General features: G+C 60.6%; 3 non-coding genes across 3 annotated transcripts in view; all 3 read right to left on the bottom strand.

The window, feature by feature from the left end:
- The window catches only part of LOC142793956 (large subunit ribosomal RNA), a 3958-nt gene extending 3711 nt beyond the window's left edge, over nucleotides 1–247 (bottom strand). The window contains exon 1 of the ribosomal RNA XR_012891960.1: nucleotides 1–247. This exon is cut by the window's left edge and continues 3711 nt beyond it. This is a non-coding gene — a ribosomal RNA (large subunit ribosomal RNA).
- A 1154-nt stretch (nucleotides 248–1401) lies between these two features.
- On the bottom strand, nucleotides 1402–1554 carry LOC142793963 (5.8S ribosomal RNA). The gene has a single exon (XR_012891965.1). It is a non-coding gene; the product is annotated as a 5.8S ribosomal RNA (ribosomal RNA).
- A 1719-nt stretch (nucleotides 1555–3273) lies between these two features.
- Nucleotides 3274–5088, bottom strand: LOC142793951 (small subunit ribosomal RNA). The gene has a single exon (XR_012891955.1). It is a non-coding gene; the product is annotated as a small subunit ribosomal RNA (ribosomal RNA).
- Nucleotides 5089–12500: the final 7412 nt, after the last annotated feature.

Raw genomic sequence — 12500 nt, 5'->3', positions numbered from 1 at the left:
ACGGCGGAGACGGGCCTGGCACCCACTCTGGGACAAGCCCCTGTCAGGGGGACTTGCACCGTCGCAAACACCCGAGAACGTCGCCTCCCATACACCACATTTCCCGACCGCCTGCAAGGACGGGGGATTCGGTGCTGGGCTCGGTCCCGTTTCGCTCGCAGCTACTCGGGGAATCCCTGTTGGTTTCTTTTCCTCCGCTTAGTGATATGCTTAAATTCAGCGGGTTGTCTCGCCTGATCTGAGGTCGACAGCGGATACATTCGCTTCCATCAACTTCCTGCACGACCGCGTGCGCTCGCCCTACCAAGTGCGCCCGCAACCCTGTACAGGGCCACTTCTTCACAAGGCTGGCAATCGGCTTCCCCGCTGCACGCGTGCGGCGCACAACCGGTGTGACGTGGAAGTGACGGGACACGTTCGTAAACCCATCGCGAACCGAGTACGACGCCCTACCAAGTGCGCCCGCAACCCTGTACAGGGTCACATCTTCACAAGGCTGGCAAGCGGCATTCCGCTGCGCGCGTGCGTCGTCCGAGCAGTTGCGTGATAAACGACCGTGTCGAAAGCCCAAACACCGCCGAGGCCAGTCGCCGCCGCCGCAAGGGCAGCCACGCAGCCTGGCGAGAGGCATCGTCTCGTGTAGCGTCGCCCCCGCCCCAACTGGAGTGGCCCAGTTTTTTGAACGGGACGGGAACTGCGAAGCACTTAGACCGACGGCGGACTACGACGAGAACGCCTTAAGCTTCGCCAACGTTTCGCCAACTCGTGCGGGAGACTTTTTCCGCTTCGCGGCAAGTCGTCGCGCCGTGCTCTCCGCATCAACCGCGTACGCAGCGAACCGCAAACGTCGGGCGCAGCCTCCTCACCTCCCTGCGCTTTGCGCGCGAACGTTCCCTGTTCGCGCGGCAAAGCCTGGAGGAGGCACGGCCCCGCAGCGTGTTCGAGCGCCCGGTCTACGGGACACCCTGCTTACTTCGAGGGCAACAAGCGCAACGCAAGGCTGCGATCTCGCGCACTTTGCGCACGGCTGGAGAAGCTTTGCTGGCCGGCTTTCGCTCCTCGTGTTTACCGTGCGTTAAAGTTGCGCGTCCGTGGCTCTCGCAGCTCTTGCGCGCCCGGTCGCAGAGAGGAGTACGCAACCTCGACCGCACTTTCCCTGCAGGCTTCCTTCCGACTCGAAGTCCTGCGGCGGTCTCAACGAGGTGCCACATCCTCAATGCAGTCGGTCGCCCCCGTTTCGGTTGGGCTCTGGCACGACGGTCGCCACCGTCTCGCCCTTGAGTGGCCGCTGTTGGCGCTCGCTGTGAGGTGTTCAGCGTGCTGTCCGTGTTGCCGACGCGGTCAAAACGAGTCGACGGCTCACGTTCCCTTGTGCGCCGAAGGCTCTCTTGATATGTGATCCGACCCTCAGACAGACGAAGCCAAGGGAAGACCCAAGGCCGCAATGTGCGTTCAAAGAATCAGTGCTCAGTGTGTCCTGCAATTCACACCAAGTCTCGCAGCTGGCTGCGTTCTTCATCGACCCGAGAACCGAGTGATCCACCGCTTAGAGTCGTGAAAAAGTGTTTGTTCAATTCCGTACAGTCAAAACCAAACGTTTCTGGCACTCGGCCAAACAGTGGCCAAGAAGGGCGCTTTTCAGCGCACGCTTGGACTCCAAAACTCTGCCGCGCCTTTTTCGGCTGCCGCAAATCGAGCAAACGGTGTGTTTCGGACGGCGTTTCGCTTCCGCTACTTGCGAGTGCTTTCGTGGTCCACCCCTCTATAAATACTCGGGAGGCGTCGAAGCCGGTTCTCCAAGCCGGACCCGTAGGTATCGTTGTGTGCTCGCTCTCATTGGCCCGCCTAACCAGAAAATGCCTGCGGTACACCCATTTGGATAAGAGTGCACGCAGATGCGGGCCTCGACGGCTACACATTTCCTCGGGCGGCCGCCTCCCGGCCTCCGTGGAGCGCGGGATGCACGGTCCCATCGACAAGCCTCTCCCGTTTTTACCGTGGCGTCGCGGTTCACCACGGCGGGCGGGTCGGTCTCCTCCGCATAAAAAGGGGGACCCCCGCTTTTTGTTCCACGAAATCGCACAAGCTTTTTTCGCATCCACGGTTTGCCACCGCACACCAAAATGCCGATCCGGCTGCCTACTTTAGCCAACAGGTGGAGCCAGGCGCGCCGTACTTGCGCGGCACTTCCCACGTCCACCGAAGTCGGTGCCAAGGACCACTTTCGGCGCCGGAGCCGCGTACGAGCCTACTCGAGGCGGAAGAACGAAGCCAGCAAGGGCCTGGCCGCAAGTGCGTTCAATTGTCGGGACGTCCAAGTCCCTCGTTCTTCCGTGCTTCCTCTTTCGGCAAGTCGTTGCGGCACCTTCCCAAAGCGCGCAGACCCGCTAATCGCGACGAGCGCGACGTGGCCGTGCCGCCTTTCCCTCGGCAGCAAGCAAAACGCCTGGCAACGTCGACGCTCCCCTAACCGCGATCTCGCACCGTGTTTCGTGTGGCGAATTCAAAAGCCGGCCGGCGCTGCTGCAACCATTACGGTCGGTACGCATACGCCGCGGAGGGCGGGACGGTCATCGGAGCGTGCGGTTCCTCCATCGAGTACTGCGCACCTCGGCCGTCGCATCGCCGTGCCATGACCGGCCGCGCGTCAACGCGAACCGGTGCCAGCGAGATCCCTCGCCTGCAAGAACCGACCGGCAGCCTCCGTCACCCGAGGACGCGGAGGCGCTTGCCGCGGACGGCGGGACGGTATGCACTGGTGCACAGCGGACCCGTCACATCGCCAGTTCCTTGACCGACCGCCGACGCTTGTGCCGTTCCTCTCGTACTTGGCAGTCGCCGCGCGATTGTCGGGTCTCGTTCTTGCACGCTCGAACGGTCGGGAGGGCACTCGGCTGGCGTTTCGGGAACGCGCAGCCTCGCCTTCTACCGACGTAACCACGACTCGCCGTTCGCGCTCCGCCGCTCCTGTTTACAGTACTAGGCGGTCCCGCAGCGGTCGGGTCGCGCATTTCGAGCGCTTCGAGCCACGGTGCAGTGGCGGGTCGAAAGCCGACCTATGAGTGCGTTGCGCCGTTTGTACCCGCGTCCGCCACCTGGCCGACCGTCCAAGGTCGCGGTGTTGGCGTCCGCTGGGCGCAACAATTTGTCACGGGGTGCCGCTCCACATTCAGGCAGCCCCGTGGGGAAAAGCCGACCCCGCGTCCAAACGGGGTCAGCGGCAGAAAGTGTCGGGCGCAGACGCAGCTGAGGCGCTCACCCTTCACAATCCGTTAATGATCCTTCCGCAGGTTCACCTACGGAAACCTTGTTACGACTTTTACTTCCTCTAAATGATCAAGTTTGGTCATCTTTCCAACAGACCGGCGCAACCGAAAGGCCGCGCCGGACATCGGTCCGAAGACCTCACTAAATCATTCAATCGGTAGTAGCGACGGGCGGTGTGTACAAAGGGCAGGGACGTAATCAACGCGAGCTTATGACTCGCGCTTACTGGGAATTCCTCGTTCAAGGGGAACAATTGCAAGCCCCTATCCCAATCACGAAAGAAGTTCCACGGGTTACCCAGTCTTTTCAGACAGGGATAAAGACACGCTGCTTCCTTCAGTGTAGCGCGCGTGCGGCCCCGGACATCTAAGGGCATCACAGACCTGTTATTGCTCTGTTTCGTGCGGCTAGGAGCCGCTTGTCCCTCTAAGAAGGTTGTAAGGTGCTGGGAACCCCGCACCTATTTAATAGGCTAGAGTCTCGTTCGTTATCGGAATTAACCAGACAAATCGCTCCACCAACTAAGAACGGCCATGCACCACCATCCACCGAATCAAGAAAGAGCTCTCAATCTGTCAATCCTCCCAGTGTCCGGGCCGGGTAAGTTTTCCCGTGTTGAGTCAAATTAAGCCGCAGGCTCCACTCCTGGTGGTGCCCTTCCGTCAATTCCTTTAAGTTTCAGCTTTGCAACCATACTTCCCCCGGAACCCAAATACTTTGGTTTCCCGGAAGCTGCCCGCCGAGTCATTTGAGTAACTCAGGCGGATCGCTGGTTGGCATCGTTTATGGTCAGAACTAGGGCGGTATCTGATCGCCTTCGAACCTCTGACTTTCGTTCTTGATCAATGAAAACATTCTTGGCAAATGCTTTCGCAGTAGTTCGTCTTGCGACGGTCCAAGAATTTCACCTCTAGCGCCGCAATACGAATGCCCCCGTCCGTCCCTCTTAATCATTACCTCGTATTCCAAAAACCAACAGAACAGAAACGAGGTCTTGTTCTATTATTCCATGCAAGTTTATTCAGGCGACTCGCCTGCGTTGAGCACTCTAATTTTTTCAAAGTAAAAGCACCGGCCATCTCGAGGCACACAATGAAGTGCACCAAGAAAGAACCGGCATGATGTTCAGTCCGAGCCGTCGCATCGGGTAGATGCACTACTCGTCTGGAACTGAGATCCAACTACGAGCTTTTTAACCGCAGCAGCTTTAGTATACGCTATTGGAGCTGGAATTACCGCGGCTGCTGGCACCAGACTTGCCCTCCAATTGATCCTCGTTAAAGGATTTAGAGTGTACTCATTTCAATTACGGGGCCTCAAAAGAGTCCCGTATTGTTATTTTTCGTCACTACCTCCCCGTGCCGGGAGTGGGTAATTTGCGCGCCTGCTGCCTTCCTTGGATGTGGTAGCCGTTTCTCAGGCTCCCTCTCCGGAATCGAACCCTGATTCTCCGTTACCCGTAACAACCATGGTAAGCAAGTAACCTACCATCGAAAGTTGATAAGGCAGACACTTGAAAGAAACGTCGCCGGCTCGTGGCCATGCGATCAGCACAAAGTTATCCAGAGTCACCACACAATACGGGCCGAAACCCGATCGATCTTGGTCTAATAAAAGCACCCGTTACCCAAAGGGCTCCAGGCTCACTGCATGTATTAGCTCTAGAATTGCCACAGTTATCCAAGTAGGAAGAAACGATCTAAGGAACCATAACTGATTTAATGAGCCATTCGCGGTTTCGCCTTATTTCGGCATGTACTTAGACATGCATGGCTTAATCTTTGAGACAAGCATATGATTACTGGCAGGATCAACCAGGTAATCGTTCGACTGCGCGTCCGTCCTCGCCCTCGGCGGGCCGGACGCAGTCTGTGTGCGGCGGAGGCCACCTTCAGGCGCCCCAACACGCTTATTTTGCACTCCGAGATGACGGCGTTCGAGCTCGCTACGGCACAACCTTCCCGAAAGACGAGTGGGAGCCGTGCGGCAAGAAGCACGTTCATGCTCGCTCTTTTTCGTTGCATCGACTCGGTCGCGCCGTGCGGGTTGCCCAAGCCCGCTGCACTGTCGGTGGACCGGCCGGAACTAGCAACGGAGCCGAGACTGCAAAGCCGCCAGACGACGGGTCACGCCCGCGTCTTCGGCGCTTTCGCATCTGAATCGCCCGAGGACGACACGGAACACACCTCGATATCGTGGTAAAACGGCACCGTCCGACAACCAGCCCCTAACGCATCAAGCGGATGAGGCTGCAGACGACTGCCGTGGATTCCCCTGGAGCAGACCCGAGGACACGCTTGACGAGGCCGAAGCCCGCCGCATATCAGACACCCGGTCGCTTTCGCGTACGCCGCTCACGAGAACCCCCACATAATAGCAGCGATAAGTACCCAGACCTCCTTGGGCCCTAATACGAGCGTACTCGAGAAAATTTCACCGCGGGTGTGCCCCGAAACGTGTGGCATGTTGAGCGTGCCACAAGTCTACGTCGCTCTCAAACCCGCCGAGGTCGTAGAATTTGCGACCCTACTCACGAAATTCCCACCGAGGATACGGCCGCAAACGTACCGCACCTTGGGTAGGCCACGAGTTTGTGCAACACTACGCTGACGGCACAGCACCGAGGTCGTGCGCGCACGCACGGGAAAATTCCGCCGCGGTTTCTGCCGAAAACGTGAGGCACCACGACTCTCCGCAAGTTCGCGTCGACTGCGAAAGACCGAAGTCGTGAACGACGTGTCCGCTACTCGCCGCCGACACGCTGGACACCAAACGTACAACGACTCGACGGCGTCGTAGAGGCCCACGACGCGGTTTTCCTTAACGACGTCTCGGCGTGGCACCGACAGGTTAGAACGGCCGACCAACGTTCCCTGTCCGCCGTTCGGCTCAGTCGAAGGGCTCGGCGACTTCGGCAACGCTGCGAAGCCGCACGGTGACGCACGCCATGTCCCCATTTTTTTTTTTCTTTCTGCGTCTGCCGGGGTGCCCCTATAATAGCAGCGATAAGCACCCAGACCGCCGTGGGTCGCTCGCCCCGGCTGACGTGGTTTTTCGTACTCCTGCGGCGGTCGCCGTCAAGCACGTCCAAATACGCTACTTTCGTGGGCGCATTCACGCTCTTTCGCTTCGCCGGAGTGCCAGCACTCACTCTGCCAAAAACGGCGAACATCCGAGCGGCGGTTCCCACTTTTGCGTCGGCGTCGCAAACCCCGCCCCGGCAGACGAGGTTTGCCGTACTCGTGCGACGGTGGCCGGCGGGCACGTCGAAAGACGCCGATATCGTGCGCGAATTGGCGCACCTTGGCTTCACCGGAGTGCCGCCACTGACTCCTCCAAAAACGGCGAAGATCCGAGCGGCGCTTCCCACTTTCGCATCGGCGTCCCGAACTCCGCCCCGGCTGACGCGGTTTACCGTACTCGTGCGACGGTCGCCGGCGAGCACGTGGAAAGACGCCGATATCGTGCCCGAATCGGCTCCGTTCGGCTTCGCCGGAGTGCCAGCACTGGCTCGGCGAAAGACGACGAACATCCGAGCGACGGTTCTCACTATTGCGTACGCGTCGCAAACCCCGCCCCGGCAGACGCACTTTGCCGTACTCGTGCGACGGTCGCCGGCGAGCACGTAGAAAGACGCCGATATCGTGCCGGAATCGGCCCCGTTTGGCTTCGCCGGAGTGCCAGCACTCACTCGGCCACAAACGGCGAACATCCGAGCGGCGGTTCCCACTTAGCCGTCGGCGTCCCGAACTCCGCCCCGGCAGACGCGGTTGCCGAGCTCGTGCGACTAGCGACCGCGAAGCCGTCTCGCGACGCCGCTTTCGTGCGCGGCTCCCACTGCGACCTGGGTCACCCGAGGTCGACGAGCAAAAAAGAATGTCGAAAAAAATTTTTTTTTTTTTTGCGTCTGCCGGGGTGCCCCTATAATAGCAGCGATAAGCACCCAGACCGCCATGGGTCGCTCGCCCCGGCTGACGTGGTTTTTCGTTTTCCTGCGGTGGTCGTCGTCAAGCACGTCCAAACACGCCACTTTCGTGGGCGCATTCGCGCTCTTTCGCTTCGCCGGAGTGCCAGCACTCACTCTGCCAAAAACGGCGAACATCCGAGCGGCGGTTCCCACTTTTGCGTCGGCGTCGCAAACCCCGCCCCGGCAGACGAGGTTTGCCGTACTCGTGCGACGGTGGCCGGCGGGCACGTCGAAAGACGCCGATATCGTGCGCGAATTGGCGCACCTTGGCTTCACCGGAGTGCCGCCACTGACTCCTCCAAAAACGGCGAAGATCCGAGCGGCGCTTCCCACTTTCGCATCGGCGTCCCGAACTCCGCCCCGGCTGACGCGGTTTACCGTACTCGTGCGACGGTCGCCGGCGAGCACGTGGAAAGACGCCGATATCGTGCCCGAATCGGCTCCGTTCGGCTTCGCCGGATTGCCAGCACTGGCTCGGCGAAAGACGACGAACATCCGAGCGACGGTTCTCACTATTGCGTACGCGTCGCAAACCCCGCCCCGGCAGACGCACTTTGCCGTACTCGTGCGACGGTCGCCGGCGAGCACGTAGAAAGACGCCGATATCGTGCCGGAATCGGCCCCGTTTGGCTTCGCCGGAGTGCCAGCACTCACTCGGCCACAAACGGCGAACATCCGAGCGGCGGTTCCCACTTAGCCGTCGGCGTCCCGAACTCCGCCCCGGCAGACGCGGTTGCCGAGCTCGTGCGACTAGCGACCGCGAAGCCGTCTCGCGACGCCGCTTTCGTGCGCGGCTCCCACTGCGACCTGGGTCACCCGAGGTCGACGAGCAAAAAAGAATGTCGAAAAAAATTTTTTTTTTTTTTTTGCGTCTGCCGGGGTGCCCCTATAATAGCAGCGATAAGCACCCAGACCGCCATGGGTCGCTCGCCCCGGCTGACGTGGTTTTTCGTTTTCCTGCGGTGGTCGTCGTCAAGCACGTCCAAACACGCCACTTTCGTGGGCGCATTCGCGCTCTTTCGCTTCGCCGGAGTGCCAGCACTCACTCTGCCAAAAACGGCGAACATCCTAGTGGCGGTTCCCACTTTTGCGTCGGCGTCGCCAACCCCGCCCCGGCATACGCGGTTTGCCGTACTCGTGCGGCGGTGGCCGGCGGGCACGTCGAAAGACACCGATATCGTGCGCGAGTCGATGCTTCTTGGTCTCGCAGGAGGGCCGCCACTCACTCCTGCAAAAACGGCGAAGATCCGAGCGGCGCTTCCCACTTTTTCGTCGGCGTCGCAAACCTCGCCCCGGCAGACGCGCTTTGCCGTACTCGTGCGACGGTCGCCGGCGAGCACGTCGAAATACGCCGATATCGTGCCCGAATCGGCCCCGTTTCGCTTCGCCGGAGTGCCAGCACTCGCTCGGCCAAAGACGACGAACATCCGAGCGACGGTTCCCACTATTGCGTACGCGTCGCGAACCCCGCCCCGGCAGACGCGGTTTGCCGTACTCGTGCGGCGGTGGCCGGCGGGCACGTCGAAAGACGCCGATATCGTGCACGAATTGGCGCTCCTTGGCTTCACCGGAGTGCCAGCACTCACTCGGCCAAAAACGGCGAACATCCGAGCAGCGGTACCCACTTAGCCGTCGGCATCCCGAACTCCGCGCCGGCTGACGCGGTTGCCGAGCTCGTGCGACTAGCGACCGCGAACGCGTCTCGCGACGCCGCTTTCGTGCGCGGCTCCCATTGCGACCTGGGTTACCCGAGCTCGACCAGCAAAAAAGAAGGTCGAAAATTTTTTTTTTTTTTTCTGCGTCTGCCGGGGTGCCCCTATAATAGCAGCGATAAGCACCCAGACCGCCGTGTGTCGCTCGCCCCGGCTGACGTGGTTTTTCGTACTCCTGCAGCGGTCGCCGTCACGCACGTCCAAATACGCCACTTTCGTGGGCGCATTCGCGCTCTTTCGCGTCGCCGGAGTGCCAGCACTCACTCTGCCAAAAACGGCCAACATCCGAGCGGCGGTTCCCACTTTTGCGTCGGCGTCGTAAACCCCGCCCCGGCAGACGCGGTTTGCCCTACTCGTGCGACGGTCGCCGGCGAGCGCGTCGAAAGACGCCGATATCGTGCGCTAATTGGCGCTCCCTGGCTTCTCCGGAGTGCCGCCACTCACTCCTCCAAAAACGGCGAAGATCCGAGCGGCGTTCTCCACTTTCGCATCGGCGTCCCGAACTCCGCCCGGGCTGACGCGGTTTACCGTACTCGTGCGACGGTCGCCGGCGGGCACGTCGAAAGACGCCGATATCGTGCCGTAATCGGCCCCGTTTGGCTTCGCCCGTGTGCCAGCACTCACTCGGCCAAAAACGGCGAACATCCGAGCAGCGTTTCCCACTTTCGCATCGGCGTCCCGAAGCCCGCCCCGGCAGACGCGGTTTGCCCTACTCGAGCGACGGTCGCCGGCGATCACGTCGAAAGGCGCCGAATTCGTGCACGAATCGATGCTTCTTGGTCTCGCAGGAGGGCCGCCACTCACTCCTGCAAAAACGGCGAAGATCCGAGTTGCGCTTCCCACTTTTTCGTCGGCGTCCCGAACTACGCCCCGGCTGACGCGGTTTACCGTACTCGTGCGACGGTCGCCGGCGGGCACTTCAAAATACGCCGATTTCGTGGGCGCATTCACGCTGTTTCGCTTCCCCGGAGTGCCAACACTCACTCTGCCGAAAGCGGCGATCATCCGAGCGGCGGTTCCCACTTTTGCGTCGGCTTCGCAAACGGCGCCCCGGCAGACGCGCTCGTGCGACGTACTCGTGCGACGGTCGCCGGCGAGCACGTCGAAAGACGCCGATATCGTGCTCGAATCGACCCCGTTTCGCTTCGCCGGAGTGCTGCCAGTCACGGCGCAGAAAACGGCGAACAAGTGTTTTTTTTTTTTTTTTTCCTAGAATTTGTGTTATAGAAGGCACATTTGATATCGGACGATAATTTTCAACTTTATCACGCGCACCGATTTTCGTGTAGAGGTTTGCAAGTTTATGGGAATTTCTCCACTTGGAATAATGCGATTTAGTAGTACTACGAGAACTTCATGGATGTACTCAAGGGTACGGGGCAAGTCAGTTACGTCAACACCTGCAGATTTTTTACACTTCAAACTGAAAATTGTTGGTTGTGAGTCCTCGTGTGATATTAAAGGCCGATTCGCTAACACATAGAACAAAGAAAGAAAGGAAGAAAAAACGCCCGCGCTCGCTCAAGAAACCTGGGTTCGCAACAAGTGGCAACAACAAGCAACCGAGCGAGTGCGCCAAAACCCGTGGCGGCCGAACAAACGCGAAGTCCCAACCGCGTCAGCCGGGGCGGCACGGGACAGGAAAAATCACTTCAGCCGGGGCGGCGGGGCACCGAATAAACCTCGTCACCTCGTCGCAGGATAAAAGAGGAAACAAAAAGTCTAAACAGCGTCTGCTGGAGCGAATGCGTAATAAAACAACAACAACAACAAAAAAAAAACACCCGCGCTCAAGAAGTCTGCAATCACCACAAAAGGCGACTGTGACCGAGCAGCGTCAGCCGGGGCCGTGCGGAAACGGAAAAACCGCGACTACCGGGGCGTCGAGGCACCGAAAAATCCACTTCAGCCGCGGCGAAAAAAAAAAACAAAAAGAAAGACGGAGGGGGGGGGGGGGAACCACGTCTGCCGGGGCGAAGGAAAAAAAAAAAACGCGTCTGCCGGGGCGAGCCCGGGTGCGGCACCACCGGGAAAACTGTGGCAAACAGACATGGCGATCGAGTGAGTGGGCCGCCAGCCAGGCTCAGCCAAAAAGTGCAAAGTCCGAACTGCGTCAGCCGGGGCGGCAAAAACCACGTCAGCCGGGGCGGCGCAAAAAACCGCGTCTGCCGGGGCGGCACGAAACCGCGTCAGCCGGGGCGGCGCGAAAACTGCGTCAGCCGGGGCGAAAGAAAAAAAAAAAAAAAACGCGTCTGCCGGGGCGAGCCCGGGTGCGGCACCACCGGGAAAACTGTGGCAAACAGACATGGCGATCGAGTGAGTGGGCCGCCAGCCAGGCACAGCCGAAAAGTGCAAAGTCCGAACCGTGTCAGCCGGGGCGGCAAAAAACCGCGTCAGCCGGGGCGGCGCAAAAAACCGCGTCTGCCGGGGCGGCACGAAACCGCGTCTGCCGGGGCGGCGCGAAAACTGCGTCAGCCGGGGCGAGCCCGGGTGCGGCACCACCGGGAAAACTGTGGCAAACAGACATGGCGATCGAGTGAGTGGGCCGCCAGCCAGGCTCAGCCAAAAAGTGCCAAGTCCGAACTGCGTCAGCCGGGGCGGCAAAAAACCGCGTCAGCCGGGGCGGCGCAAAAAACCGCGTCTGCCGGGGCGGCGCGAAAACCGCGTCTGCCGGGGCGGCGCGAAAACTGCGTCAGCCGGGGCGAAAGAAAAAAAAAACGCGTCTGCCGGGGCGAGCCCGGGTGCGGCACCACCGGGAAAACTGTGGCAAACAGACATGGCGATCGAGTGAGTGGGCCGCCAGCAAGGCTCAGCCAAAAAGTGCTAAGTCCGAACTGCGTCAGCTGGGGCGGCAAAAAACCGCGTCTGCCGGGGCGGCACGAAACCGCGTCAGCCGGGGCGGCGCGAAAACCGCGTCTGCCGGGGCGGCACGAAACCGCGTCAGCCGGGGCGGCGCGAAAACTGCGTCAGCCGGGGCGAGCCCGGGTGCGGCACCACCGGGAAAACTGTGGCAAACAGACATGGCGATCGAGTGAGTGGGCCGCCAGCCAGGCACAGCCGAAAAGTGCTAAGTCCGAACTGCGTCAGCCGGGGCGGCAAAAACCGCGTCAGCCGGGGCGGCGCGAAAACCGCGTCTGCCGGGGCGGCACGAAACCGCGTCAGCCGGGGCGGCGCGAAAACTGCGTCAGCCGGGGCGAGCCCGGGTGCGGCACCACCGGGAAAACTGTGGCTAACAGACATGGCGATCGAGTGAGTGGGCCACCAGCCAGGCTCAGCCAAAAAGTGCTAAGTCCGAACTGCGTCAGCCGGGGCGGCAAAAACCGCGTCAGCCGGGGCGGCGCAAAAAACCGCGTCTGCCGGGGCGGCACGAAACCGCGTCAGCCGGGGCGGCGCGAAAACTGCGTCAGCCGGGGCGAAAGAAAAAAAAAAAACGCGTCTGCCGGGGCGAGCCCGGGTGCGGCACCACCGGGAAAACTGTGGCAAACAGACATGGCGATCGAGTGAGTGGGCCGCCAGCCAGGCACAGCCGAAAAGTGCCAAGTCCGAACTGCGTC

Source organism: Rhipicephalus microplus, unplaced genomic scaffold (genome assembly GCF_043290135.1).
Source record: "Rhipicephalus microplus isolate Deutch F79 unplaced genomic scaffold, USDA_Rmic scaffold_349, whole genome shotgun sequence".
Taxonomy (NCBI): Eukaryota; Metazoa; Arthropoda; class Arachnida; order Ixodida; family Ixodidae; genus Rhipicephalus; species Rhipicephalus microplus.
This window is presented reverse-complemented; position numbering and strand designations above follow the sequence as displayed.